At 47.2% G+C, this 12494-nt stretch overlaps 2 protein-coding genes across 3 annotated transcripts in view; one reads left to right on the top strand and one right to left on the bottom strand.

Moving 5' to 3' along the window:
- The window catches only part of LOC143424028 (uncharacterized), a 155802-nt gene that overhangs the window by 50026 nt on the left and 93282 nt on the right, over nt 1-12494 (top strand). For both annotated transcript variants that reach the window (XM_076895833.1, XM_076895832.1), the window contains one exon: nt 699-778. The gene's annotated coding sequence lies outside the window, so the exon portion shown is untranslated. The remainder of the gene's footprint in view (nt 1-698; nt 779-12494) is intronic.
- LOC143424053 (uncharacterized) overlaps nt 1-12494 on the bottom strand; it is a 204206-nt gene that overhangs the window by 175363 nt on the left and 16349 nt on the right. The gene's annotated exons all lie outside the window — the stretch shown is intronic.

Below are 12494 nucleotides of genomic sequence, written 5' to 3'. Positions count from 1 at the left end.
AGTTTACCCTTTCGAGAGTGAATTTTATTCGATACGTACTCATCACTTTTCCTGGAGTACTGTGTGTCCAATTGAGAACTACGTAAATCAATGCAGGGATTCACAGTTTTACGACCGCTTAGGGTATCCGTTGGACAACCAGCCTCTGTTACCCTAAACCCTCGGGAACAATCAAATATTTACCATCCACGTGCACCACCGTTCACTCGTATCTAGAACCACGAAGCGTCGCCACTAAAGTCGCGTTAACGGTGTATAAACTTGACTCGAGTTAGTTGCACGTCGTTACGCGACCTACGTATAGTTGCCACGAGTCCGTCGAAACTATATAACTATATAACTACTACCACTCGATGTACATCTGTGATCAATAAGAATCGAGGGTCCATTTTTCGAGGGGGTGTAAAATCGAGAGGCGCGCAGGAGTAAATCGCGACCGCGTCCGGGCGTTGTCCGTGCGGCACGTGGTGCACGGTCGACAGAAGCTCACGGGACACGCGGATGCGGCTATAATTGAGATTTTATCGGGCCGTTAAACGCTACGAAGTTCCGGTGCAACACGTGCCAAAGTTTGCACAGCGGGCAGGGCTCGCTCCGATGGTTCTTTAAACGCGACGCGCGAAACGACGCTCGCCCGGCCGTGCCTCGAAACGATTTCTAATTGTCGTTTAATCCAGCCACCGTCTATTCTGTTGCAGACTAGCGCGCGCAAGGATTACCACGGCGAGCTACGCGATGACTGCTGCGTCCGGCTTTTCCAGGCAACGACGAAAAATCGGTGAGCGTTCGTCGGGTGACTCGATCCTCTTTACTTTAAACGAGAAATATTTCTCTTGAATTATCTCGGCTCGTAAGCACGATTCTTTTAATACGGTTGAATTACGCGTTTAAACAGCCCCCTCTTTCCGAGGCTGATTCCAATCTAATAACTCGATAACGAAAGAACAATATTATTCCAGTTCAGTTCCAACGACAACCGACTGAATATCGTATCGATTCGCTCCAGTGGTATCTTCTTCTCAGCACGCTTTAAGATTTCATTTCCTCTTCTGAGATAATAATCGAAGAACTCAACGAATTTCCAAACTCGAGGTCGTAATCCATCCAAGCGTACCAATTAATTTCGTTAACTGTTCTACAGGAATTATTCCTATTTCGTAACGCAGATTTCTATGTACTCGCGTACGAACGATACTCGGACCGCGAAACGAGTGTTACGACGCGGCGCTTCCGCTTCGACTACGACAAATCCCTCGCGTCCAACGCAAAACGCTCCCACGACCACGTGAAACGGAATTCCTGCGAAATTCTTGTCACGCGTTGCATTACGGGGGTTGCACACGCCTCCGCTGTTAATTCCAGCTTAAGCGTCTCGATCCTCTTACGTCCCCGTCGATTAAAGGGCGGGCGCGGCCTCGCGAGGCGGCGTCGTGACGCGAAGTCAGGCTCGCCGCCGCGGCGGACAAAGTATCGAGCGTGCGGTACAAGAAAAGCCACTCTGAAAACAGAGGCCCGCTGAGCCTTCGTTCCTAATGCATTAACCGGTGCTAATGCACACCTGGTTCACGCGAGACGCTCGTTCTCAGGAGGTTCTCGCCGGATTTTTATGCGGAACCGTCGTTAGGATTATGCCGCCATTCCTTCCTCTTATGCGGCCGTTCCGAGGGCACAGTTTATTCGCCCGTACCGCCTAATTTGCGCGGGATTAGGGGCGAGACTGATAGTCGGTTTTCAAATTGCGATCGTTGGTTTTGCTTTTAAAGTTTCGTTGCACTTCTTCGCGAAGGGAGAATTATGCTAGTCACGATTTGCATTCCATTTCCGGAATATCGTATCTCTGCAGTCGCGCGTGAAACTACCCTCGAATGACGGAAAATATAATCGGTTCGGACATAATTTGTTGGCGGAATGGTAGAGTTGTAAAATACAATGCGCCAGAGTATTTGTCATTTTGTGTGCATTTGCTTGATGCAATTTTTGCAAACGTTTCGAAAGCGCGCTGGACAAAATGTTACGCATGAGTTTTGTACGGATGGTGGAGCGTTCGATATTTAAAGACACTAACGTTCGGTGAAAGGGCGGCACTTGCAGCGAGCTACGATTCAAGAGATCGATACGATATAGACGAGCTTCCCTTATCGAGGCGAAGAGGATTCCACGCGAATAATCTCGCAGGGGCGTCAGGAAATCCATTTCAAAGTTAATCCACGAATCTCGATATCTCTCACCCTCTCGAACGCTACGCTTCATATCTCGTCCCGTGGAACTTTTAAAAGGCAGCTTTCCACGCGCTCGTCTCTCGAACCGATCGCCTCGCTTATTGATAAACTCGTGCGCAATCTGCGGCCAACTTTCCGTCAAGGCAGTCGTCGAGAATCGGTTTTCGGGGTGCTCTTTCGAGCCTGCTTTTCGATGCTCGAAACGAGCAGGGACCAAAGGCTGCGTTCGAGCAGCGTCGACGCAGCGGAAATTCGAAAATGTTGCGGGTGTTTGGCGTTTGGAATTGGTGAACCTTGTTTCGAGGAATCCTCGATGAGGGTGGAAAACATTTGGATACCCGCGAGAGCCTGGAGTGTTTAGTTTCTTCAATGGCGGGCCAACTTTCACGGATTATTCGATAATATCGAGTGTTTCCGATGGCATCGAGTATCCACGGGATCAAACGAAAATAGAGGACCACATTTCGCGGTGTAATTCACGAGATTACAGGTAAATCGAATAAAAGCGTGGAAATTCCTAATTAAGAGAGGAGGGAAGAGAAATGTCAAAAACTTTGAATGCAACAAACATGTCACACTCTTCTCTGTTGTCTTCTCCGAATGGTTGAAAGAGATTAAACGCGTTTCAGTCGAACAATGCACAATGTCAATGTTTGTTCTACAACGATTGAAGCACCGTCGAGTCTGTTCGAGTGTGTTCGAAGAATTTGTACCGTGTTCCTCTTCAATTTCGCTCCAATTTGACGCGATTAGAAGCACGATTGCCTCGATCGTGGCTATCAACCGCGAGACGTTGAAAAATTCTAGCGAAGCTTAATGGAATTCAAATATTCATCCGCAGTCGACAAAATGGCTCGCGAGTCCATTAGTCGGGGCAGGAGTTTCCCAGTCGTAACCGCGGTTGAACCGTCAAGACACGGACACCGCGACGAGGGGGTGCACCGCAGTTGGAGACCAAACGGTGGATCGGTGAATTCCGCGCGGGACTTTTATTCCCTTATCGAGCTTGGAGGGGAGGAAATGTAATTTCGCGCGAATAAATATTAGCAGACAGTGGTTTCCACTATTTTTCTCCGTCGTCGAGCTTTTAATGCGAGGGCTCGATTCCAGGGAGATCGGACGCGCGTCGCCTCGCTGCGGCGTGGGGAATAATTGCGGGGAATTCGATTGAAAAGTTCCATTATCAACGCTGGTGCGCCGGGAGTGGCCACTTCCGTTAACAACCGATCCAGCCTGGCCGCCGTTCGTGCGCGTAATTGCTGGCTGGGAAAGGCGACCGCCTTTTGAGCCGTCTAATTCGTCCGATCGCTTGACAAACTTGTTAGGGAGCGAGAGAGAGTGCTCGCGGATGCGCCACCAACTTCTTACGTAGACATGGACACCCTGGGATAGGGTGGGTTTAAACACGTTCGACGAGTGGCTCGTTGGGTGCCTCTCGGAGTAAGTATTGATTGGAATCTACAGAGGAGCTCGAAGTTGCTCGATGCCCTGGTAAATGGGGAATTATACGAGTCTGTAATTCAGCTATTGAATTCGTTGTACGAATGCGAGTCGATATAAATACGTCTTTGGGATATGAAAATTTTAGAATATGATTATATTATATGATTATTCGATGATATGGTGAATTGATAAAGAGAACTGGAGGAATGTACGATGCTACTGCGAAGGTGTCGATGAAATACAGTGCTGGACAAAAGTATTGGCACAGCATGATTGTTATGATAAAAATGCTTATAACTATGAAACAAATTGTTAAAAAGGAAAAATTTGTTTACACGTTTATTTATTTATTATTCTAGATTATTATTTAACAGAAACAGTAATATAAATAAAGTGATATGCGAAATAATAACAAAAACATATTTATTGAGCGTTTTAAGCATGGACAAAAGTATTGGCACATTATACAAAATTTAGTGTAGTTGTATCTCTCCGGAAAAAATCCGATTGTCACTTGATGGTATAGGTAGGGGATTCCCTGATAGTCATTTTTTCTAACAGTCATCCTTAAGTTCAGTCGATTAGCAACATAGGAAATATAACAAGCAACAATGTCAAGAAGAGGGAAAGAAACTACAAGTGAAGAGAGAAAAATAATATTAAATTTGCACAAAATGCGAAAATCTTATAGTGAAATAGCAAAAAGTGTTAATAGAAGTCGATTCACTATTAGAAGTGTCGTAAAACGATTTGAGAATCAATCAGATTTCAAAAGTAGGAATCGAAGTGGACGTCCCTCAAAGTTAACAGTTAGAGAAAAACGGAAAATTGTAAAGGAAGTGAAAATAAATTGTAAATTAAACTCATCACAACTTAGAGCAAAGTTAAATGAAGAAAATAAAAAAGAAGTAAGTTCGAAAACTATACGGAGAGTGTTAAAAGATGCGGGATATTCTGCGTGTGTCGCAAGAAGGAAACCATACATATCCAAGAAGAATCGGAAGATGAGAAAAGAATTTGCAAAAGAATTTATAAAAAAGGATCCCACATTCTGGAATAACGTATTATTTTCAGATGAAACTAAATTTAATATATTTAAATCAGATGGCAGAGTATTAGTTTGGAGAAAGCCAAATACGGAAATGGATCCACAACATTTACAAGCCACTGTGAAACATGGAGGAGGTGGAGTCATGGTATGGGGTTCCATTGCAGCGTCTGGGGTTGGCGAATTAGTATTCATAGATGAGATTATGGACAAATATGTATATTTAAATATATTAAAGGAAAATTTATTTAAAAGTGCTAATAAATTAAATCTCCCGCGTGATTTTTATTTTCAACAAGACCATGATCCAAAACATACTGCCTATATTGTACGACAATGGATCGTTTACAATACCGCACATACATTAAATACCCCACCCCAGAGTCCAGACATGAATCCCATCGAACATGTTTGGAATGAATTAGAAAAAAAAATTAGAAAATATAATATAACAAACAAAAACCAATTAAAAGCTATTATTTTACAAGAATGGAACAATATAGAGCCGGATTTTACAAAAAAATTGGTAACTTCAATGCCAAAACGATTGAAGGAAGTTATCATGAGGAATGGAGGGCCAACCAAATATTAATTTTTAATTTCTAAGTACTTTCAATCATTTGTGCCAATACTTTTGTCCATGCTTAAAACGCTCAATAAATATGTTTTTGTTATTATTTCGCATATCACTTTATTTATATTACTGTTTCTGTTAAATAATAATCTAGAATAATAAATAAATAAACGTGTAAACAAATTTTTCCTTTTTAACAATTTGTTTCATAGTTATAAGCATTTTTATCATAACAATCATGCTGTGCCAATACTTTTGTCCAGCACTGTATATCAGAGGGAAATCTGTTTCACGGATTCGTATGATCAACAACGTGAGAACATCCAGGGGGGGTGGTTGTATCTGGGATTCGCAGTAGAATATCCCGTAGAGAAGCGAAAAAAGGGTGGACGAAAAGTAGAACATATGAATAGCAATGGGAAGAACTGGCTCAACTTCAGACACTGTAGTTATACCAGCCCAGGATTCCACCCTTTGGCAATGCTTTCGACTTCCCGGGAGGATACGCCTTTTTCGTGTCTGGCCATAGCTGGACTTAATTCACTGTTCGTCCGCGCACTGGCGCAGGTATAATTCGCCTTCGTGGATGGCACGCCTTTTTGCGATTAATATCGAACAGCCTTTCACGACGTTCCGCTGTTTATACCTTCTTATTATAATTACATCGTCCCCTAATTACCAGCAGCATTATCAACCGTGAACGACGGGGCGTTGAAGGGTAGGGAACTTCATTATCCGCCATCGAGTTATTCTTCACCAGCGCGTCGTGAACGAGTTCCTTCGCTAAATTATCAAAGTAATTTCAACGCTCGCGCTCCAGGTATTTTTTCATCGTTCCAGCAACGATGAAAGCTGCGTGTGCGGGAGGGGAACAACGCGCAAAAAAGCCCGCTGCACGTGCAGGGTTTATTAAAACTCTGTCGCAAAAATCTAGCGATCCACCCGGTGTCAGAGGTGTAACGAGAGTCGCGAAATTTCGTTTACGACTTGTTGAAGCTGCGACAGCATCTCCTCTCTTTAAACTTCAAGCGTTCGCCGAAACACACCCCCTTGTACTCTGAAACGATGGTCCTTTATTCGCACTTTTTCCAACTCATTCGCGAGCAAGAGAGTTCCTTCGGACGTTTCCTCGTATGGCTCGCTATGTCGTCCTATGTTCGCGAACAAAAATTCGCGAACATCCCAGCGAGGGGTGGCGAGCGCCATCGCGTCTGAGCATTAGCGCGTCTCGAAGCGGCCATTTGTTACCTGCAGAAATTTGAGACTCGTCGTTGACAAAGCTCACCGCTCTCGTGTCCTGGAGACCTCGACTATTATTCTTTTTTTTCCTTTTTTTTTCTATCGCGAATTTAAAGGGTCGCGATCCCCGTGTCGCACCCGCGCATTACTCGTTTTCGACTCTGTTTATCGTCCGGCTCGGATGGAACGGGCTTTCAATTGCAGCGGGGACAATCGATCAGTGGAATTGGTGGAATCGAACGTTACCGGCGTGTATGAATTTGTCAACGGGGACGACACGGTAACGCGCTGGACGTGTCGCGTGCGCGAAACACAGACCCCTGCTATCGGGGATTGCGACGATGTAACCGCGGTCGCTGTCGATCGCGAAACAATGCGTTTTACTGATATTTAGTTACGCCCTGTCAACGCCAGCCGTTACGCTGAATTCACGATAACGCTCCGCCGAGAGCGGATTACCAGGAAATTGGCTGTTGCCTCGCGAGCAGACCGAGTCCGCGTTCCGAGGGCGGTTAAGGGGGTGGGCGCCTCGTTTCCGGTGAATTTGTTTATATGAATCGCGGTCGAAGATCCGATCGACCGTTCTTCTCGTCCCTGGTTTTTGTTTCGTCGCGCGCGTATCGCTCGACGCGTTCGCTATCGGCGTCACGCGTCCCGAGCATTGTAAAAGATCGATGCGTCGCGTGTGCCTCGCGTAGGAATTCGAGAAAAGGAAAATTCTAGGCTACCGTTTGAAATATATTCGAGTGTTTTATTAAAAAACAAAAAATAACAAAAAACAGAAAAGTGATGACGAACGATGAAATATCCCGCGCGCAGATGCACGTACAAACGTGTAGTATGGCGGCAATAAAAGCCACCAAAAGCCAACTCGACGGAATATAAAATACCGCGCGATTGTGAGACGATACGCGCGCTGAAAAGGGCAACCGTGGTGGCTTTGTCACGCGGCGTTCCCTTCAATTTTTCAAGCGCCGCGCCAAAGGCTGGCTAATTGTAACGAGCTTGATTCGCGAAATCCGTGCACCCGCGTGTACGGTTGGGATTATACGGATTATGCAACGCGACGCGTCGCAGCGGTAGCGAAGATGCATTACAAAGCTGATTGCGGCTATTATTTGGTCAAAGCTGGTCGCAGCTGATCTTGCTGGCTCCTCCGCTTCGAACAGACCCCAACGACGCTCTCGTAGTCATTAGACACGTCTACTCGACTCGCTAAAACGCGATCGTATCGAATGCTCCGCTGCGATACCGAACCTCTGTTATTTATAATTCACAGAGACGGGATCGTGGTACGATCCGGTTGCAATAACCGACGTATCTCGCGCTCTATGAATATTTAACCCTGCGAAAACCGCCGGAAACGTAGCGAGCATCTCTTCCAGTTATACAAGAAATTAAGTATCACTGCAACGAACCGTAACTCGTCCTTAAAGGATGCACGAAGTCGATGAAAATCGAGTGCTGTCGCAACGTGTTCGCTCTTTTATACACGAACGAAGACAGCGTTCAACGGAAGCTGTCGAGTCGGACAGACGAGAGCTTTCTGAAATTAACGAAAATCCGCGACACCTTCGTCGGATCACAGACGAGAACGCTTCCTCCCCTGGTTTCCTCGCCCTGTATCTCTCCCCTATCGCTGCACAGATTCCTCGCGAAGATCTACGTCATCTTTTCAGCCAGAACTCAGCCAGAGTTACTATCCCTCTATAGAATGGTCCTGGCATCCCTCGTTCGAACTGGGGCGAAGTCGAAATTCACCTAGCCGCTCGCTTTCGACCGGGGAAGATTTATATGCGGAAAAATGCGCGCTGCTTTCCAGTCCCGTGAGTAGACGGTCGGTGGGAATCTGCGTGCGTCACGTGCCGTAGGGGGTGGGTTTCGCAGCCAAGCCAGTAAATAATAAGTGCCCGCGGTGTCTTCGGATATTCGGCAATTTGGGCCAACGCCAGCTTGCTCTTCCTATCTGAAAAGGTGCTCGCGTGTCGAGGCCTTCGGAACTATAAATCTTCCGCGGCGAGTGTTGCCTAATACCCCTCTCACGATTTCCGGCGGGTGCTATCGTGACACGGTCATAAAGGCACGGGAAATAATTACCTATCGACTTCCCTTCCTCTAAAATACACATTGTTAGTCGCGTCCCTCTCGTTCGTATCTCCTCTCGCGATGATCACATGTTTCATTTTCGATAAAATCTGCTAATTCAATCGCTAGGATAATATATATAAATTTTTGGAGGTATCTCGTATTTATTCGGGACGTTCAACTTTGAAATATGATACAATAAAAACGTCCATTTACGCGGACGATAACAAGAGCTCCCGACACGGTATTCCACCGTGGCCAACGTAAATTAACTTATCACGAATGCGCCCAATAACCGCGGTTCCAATTTGCCGGGGCACGCCACCCCAACCGCGTCGAGTATTTTTTTCTTCGAAAGGACAAAGTAAGGTGGCCTGGTTCCGGGTAAAATCGAACCCACGGCTTCCTGGACTGTGAAACAGCTCGCTAGGCAGGGAGGGTGGATAGCGATTCGAAGGAAGTTCGTTCTCGATCTGTCCTTTTTATTTCCACGCGATCCACCGGTCGACGCTAATGAGATTCGCCAGCTAGAGAGGACGGGTAGCGTCTCGAATTGGCCACCGCCATCGATTATTTCGCGTTCGACCGCGGATCCAATTAGGCCGATCAATAGCGCCGCTGGCGTATAATTATAAATAAGTTACTGGAGAACGTTGCTCGAGCCTTCCCCGCCCTTACACGTATTTTACAGCCTGGACCACTCTACAGTTGGGCGTTTTACGAAGCTGCCTCGTTCGTTAGGCGAATAGTGATCCTCGAGCTCCCTTCCGGCAGGATCGACCCAACAGATCTCTGGAATCGGGTAAATGTAAATTCTAACCGACTACCTCGATGCATCGAAACTCGAGGAAGGAGTGTCACGAACGTCGAACTGCTCTCGAATTTCGAACGAGGTAGTACTTTTTTAAATCGAGTGTTTGCTCGAATTAAACGACCAAGTATAATGTAGCATCACTACTAGCTAGTGATAGTAGATTTAAGCGGTTGTTTTCTCGAACCGGCTTCGAACTTCACGATTCGATATTACCTTCGATCAATAAATTGTCCCTCGCTCCAAGGAAAGTTTCTCCACGGGTTTCGCTCGCCAGCGAAACCTTCGCGATTCCTCTCGACAGTAACAGAACATCGTGCAGGTAAAATTTCACGAATTCGTTTATTCGATCGCACCCCAGCGCACAGGTGGTCATCGAACGAGCGACCTGGGCGAAACGAGATCGTCGCGGATGGCGGAACGGAAAATCCGCGAAGAACTTCTTACCCGTTCTCGTGAGTTACGATGGAACGTCGAAGGGAAGTTCGCGGCTGGTCGAGGGCGCGGATAATTTCTTAGCGTTAAAATAGTTGGAGCGCATTACGAGTGGCGCTCGTAAATAACGAGTTCGCGCCTCGAGCGGCGGAAAATTTTATAGCCGGCGATACGATAAATAACAGCCGCTCGTCGATTCCATTATACGCTTTCATAAATCGGTCGGGTCGTTGATACGCGATGATTTACGAAAATTCGAGCGGGCGTCTTCCGCCGTGCAACATTGTCTGCTCGGCTTTGGCTCTGCCTCTGCGAAACTGCCGCCCGTCCAATGCGATCCATCTTGAGAACGTCTGACGGACAGGTATTGCCGGTGGAAACTGCAACCGATGAAACGGCGCGGAACCTTCCAGCGCCTGGCAACGAAATCTTGGCGTCGAAGATGCGGACAAATGGTGGAAATTTTAGCGCAGGAATTTCCGCGCGAGCGAGCCCGAGAAACTAGAGAAGTTGCTTCAACATGATTCCCGCGGAGAAGAAGAAATCGTCTCGATGGGATTTTAAACGCAGGTAAAAAAGATTAAGCCAGAGAGTTCTTGGTAAGAGAAAAACTCGTACTCACGTTGAATTCCTCTTAACTAGAAGATCAACATCCACGGGTTCGCGTGCAATTCTTCCCGTTGCCCTCAACTTCTTCGAATTCTGTAACAAAGAGTAACAGCAACGAAGTTTTACTTTGACTCGTTATTACGCGGCGTTGTTGGCTCTCGTTAAGCAGAGTTTCGTCGAATATCCGTGTCCAATTAGTTCGCTGCATATTTCTCGAGATTTACTTTTCACGGGCGCTGTCAAAATCGTCCAATCGCCGCGGCTGAACGGGGAGATATCGCAGCCATCTCGTTGGAATATGTTTTCACGGTTCATAAAACTTGCTCGACTGCAGCGAGTTGATTAGAACTTCCGCGGAGGGTTCGCGTCCGTGGATTAGCCGCGTCTGCTGAAACTGAAGTTCGGACGCAACCCCGTAATGTCTTACGTGCCGTGGCGTTTATGCCGCATAAATAGGAGCCGCGCGGAATCTAGAGCCCGCAAAAAGCAGCTAATTTCCATGAAGACCAACCCCGTCGCAGCTTTCGAGCAACAGTTTAGCCGGATTTCTACGGTGGAGCTGCTCCAAGTTGCGGGTCCTTTCGAAACTACGGCCTCGAGGAGAGAGAAAGCCTGTGAAACGTCTTGTACCATTCAACGCATCGCGCAGCGAGGCGCATCCACGTCGAGACGCGCGCTTCTTAAACAGAGCTCATAAATGGAAGACGTTTCCCTCGACGAGCTGGTCTCGACGAAAGCTTTCGAGAAGTTCGCGCGCAAGTGTCGTCGCGGTTTCCGTGCAGCCTATTAAGACGAGACAAACGAGGGATTTCCGGGTGGTGGTTCGATTCGCGTACAAAGAACTTCTGCCAGTAGGCTTTTTGGGTTATACCAGTGAAAAAGAGCGATGCGATATGGGTCACGTTAGACCTATAAATAGGCTTTAAGCACGAGGCAGCGCACAACAGCCCTCGAGCGGTCGTTTCTTCCTGGCGATGATCAAAGTTGCGAAGTGGCACCCTCGTCGAGTGGGATACGCGCGCCGATCCGAACGGCTTAAAGCGGCGCAGGCCTCTGCCACCGCTTCGCGAGGCTTTTCATAAATGCTGAGGGTGCGAACTAAGCCACGGGCAGAGGAACGGACGAGGACGGGATTATCCTTTCGCCACGGCGATCCCGAAGAATCATCGAGCAACCGATCGATCGAGCCTCGCGATCGCTGCTTTATCTTTCGATTACCAGCCGCATAATTTTACGAACTTCGTAACGATACACTCGCGAGTGAGACTCGGGAAGGAAGTTTGTCGAGCAGGAAACTTTAATGAAAGAATTTCAATTTCTCGTTTCACCGTGGACTTCGTTATGGAAGCGTTAACCGTCCCGTCGGTCTGAATTTCACGAGGAAGGACTCCATCCTGCACGTACGCGCTCGTCCTCTCCGACGCGATCGTGATTCACTCTAGCTATAGCCCAGAGCGAGGTGGTAACCGTAAAAACTCGGCGACACGCATTTGCGTAAAGCAGTTTCACGACGTCGCCCGGAATTAAGCTGTACCGTCAACTTTTACGTCGTCGCGTGTACGGACCCTAAAGATTATGGCAGTAAAGCGCCGTGGCATCTTACGTTCCATAGCCTCCTATCGACTGAAGATAATGCCGAAGATATACGAGAACTACCCGTCGTGAAACTTGTAACGCGTTCTCGAAACACCGAAGATTTACACCCCAGACGTTCCCACACGGATTACGGGGTTTGGAGGGTAGAAATTTACAGAAATTTATATCGCCAGCGACTTATCCCGCCACACCTTCGAACCACCAGTGTATCTGCATAAACTATCGACGTTAACGTGCATCAGTCGAAGGTGAATCGAACGTGACGCGAGTTCCGTTGGTTCTCCGCGCGTTAACGCGTGCAACGATTTCCGCTGGAGCTGGTAACGCGGCGGGGGTTGAAGTAGCATTATAAAATGGACGCGACGTATCCCACGCACCGAGGGACTCGTTAACGTCGCTTGAGCTCGAATTAGAATGGCCCTCGAGTGTCCTGAC

Source organism: Xylocopa sonorina, chromosome 5 (assembly GCF_050948175.1).
Source record: "Xylocopa sonorina isolate GNS202 chromosome 5, iyXylSono1_principal, whole genome shotgun sequence".
In the NCBI taxonomy this organism is placed as follows: Eukaryota; Metazoa; Arthropoda; class Insecta; order Hymenoptera; family Apidae; genus Xylocopa; species Xylocopa sonorina.
Note: the sequence above shows the minus strand (reverse complement) of the source record. Positions and strands in the feature narration are given on the sequence as shown.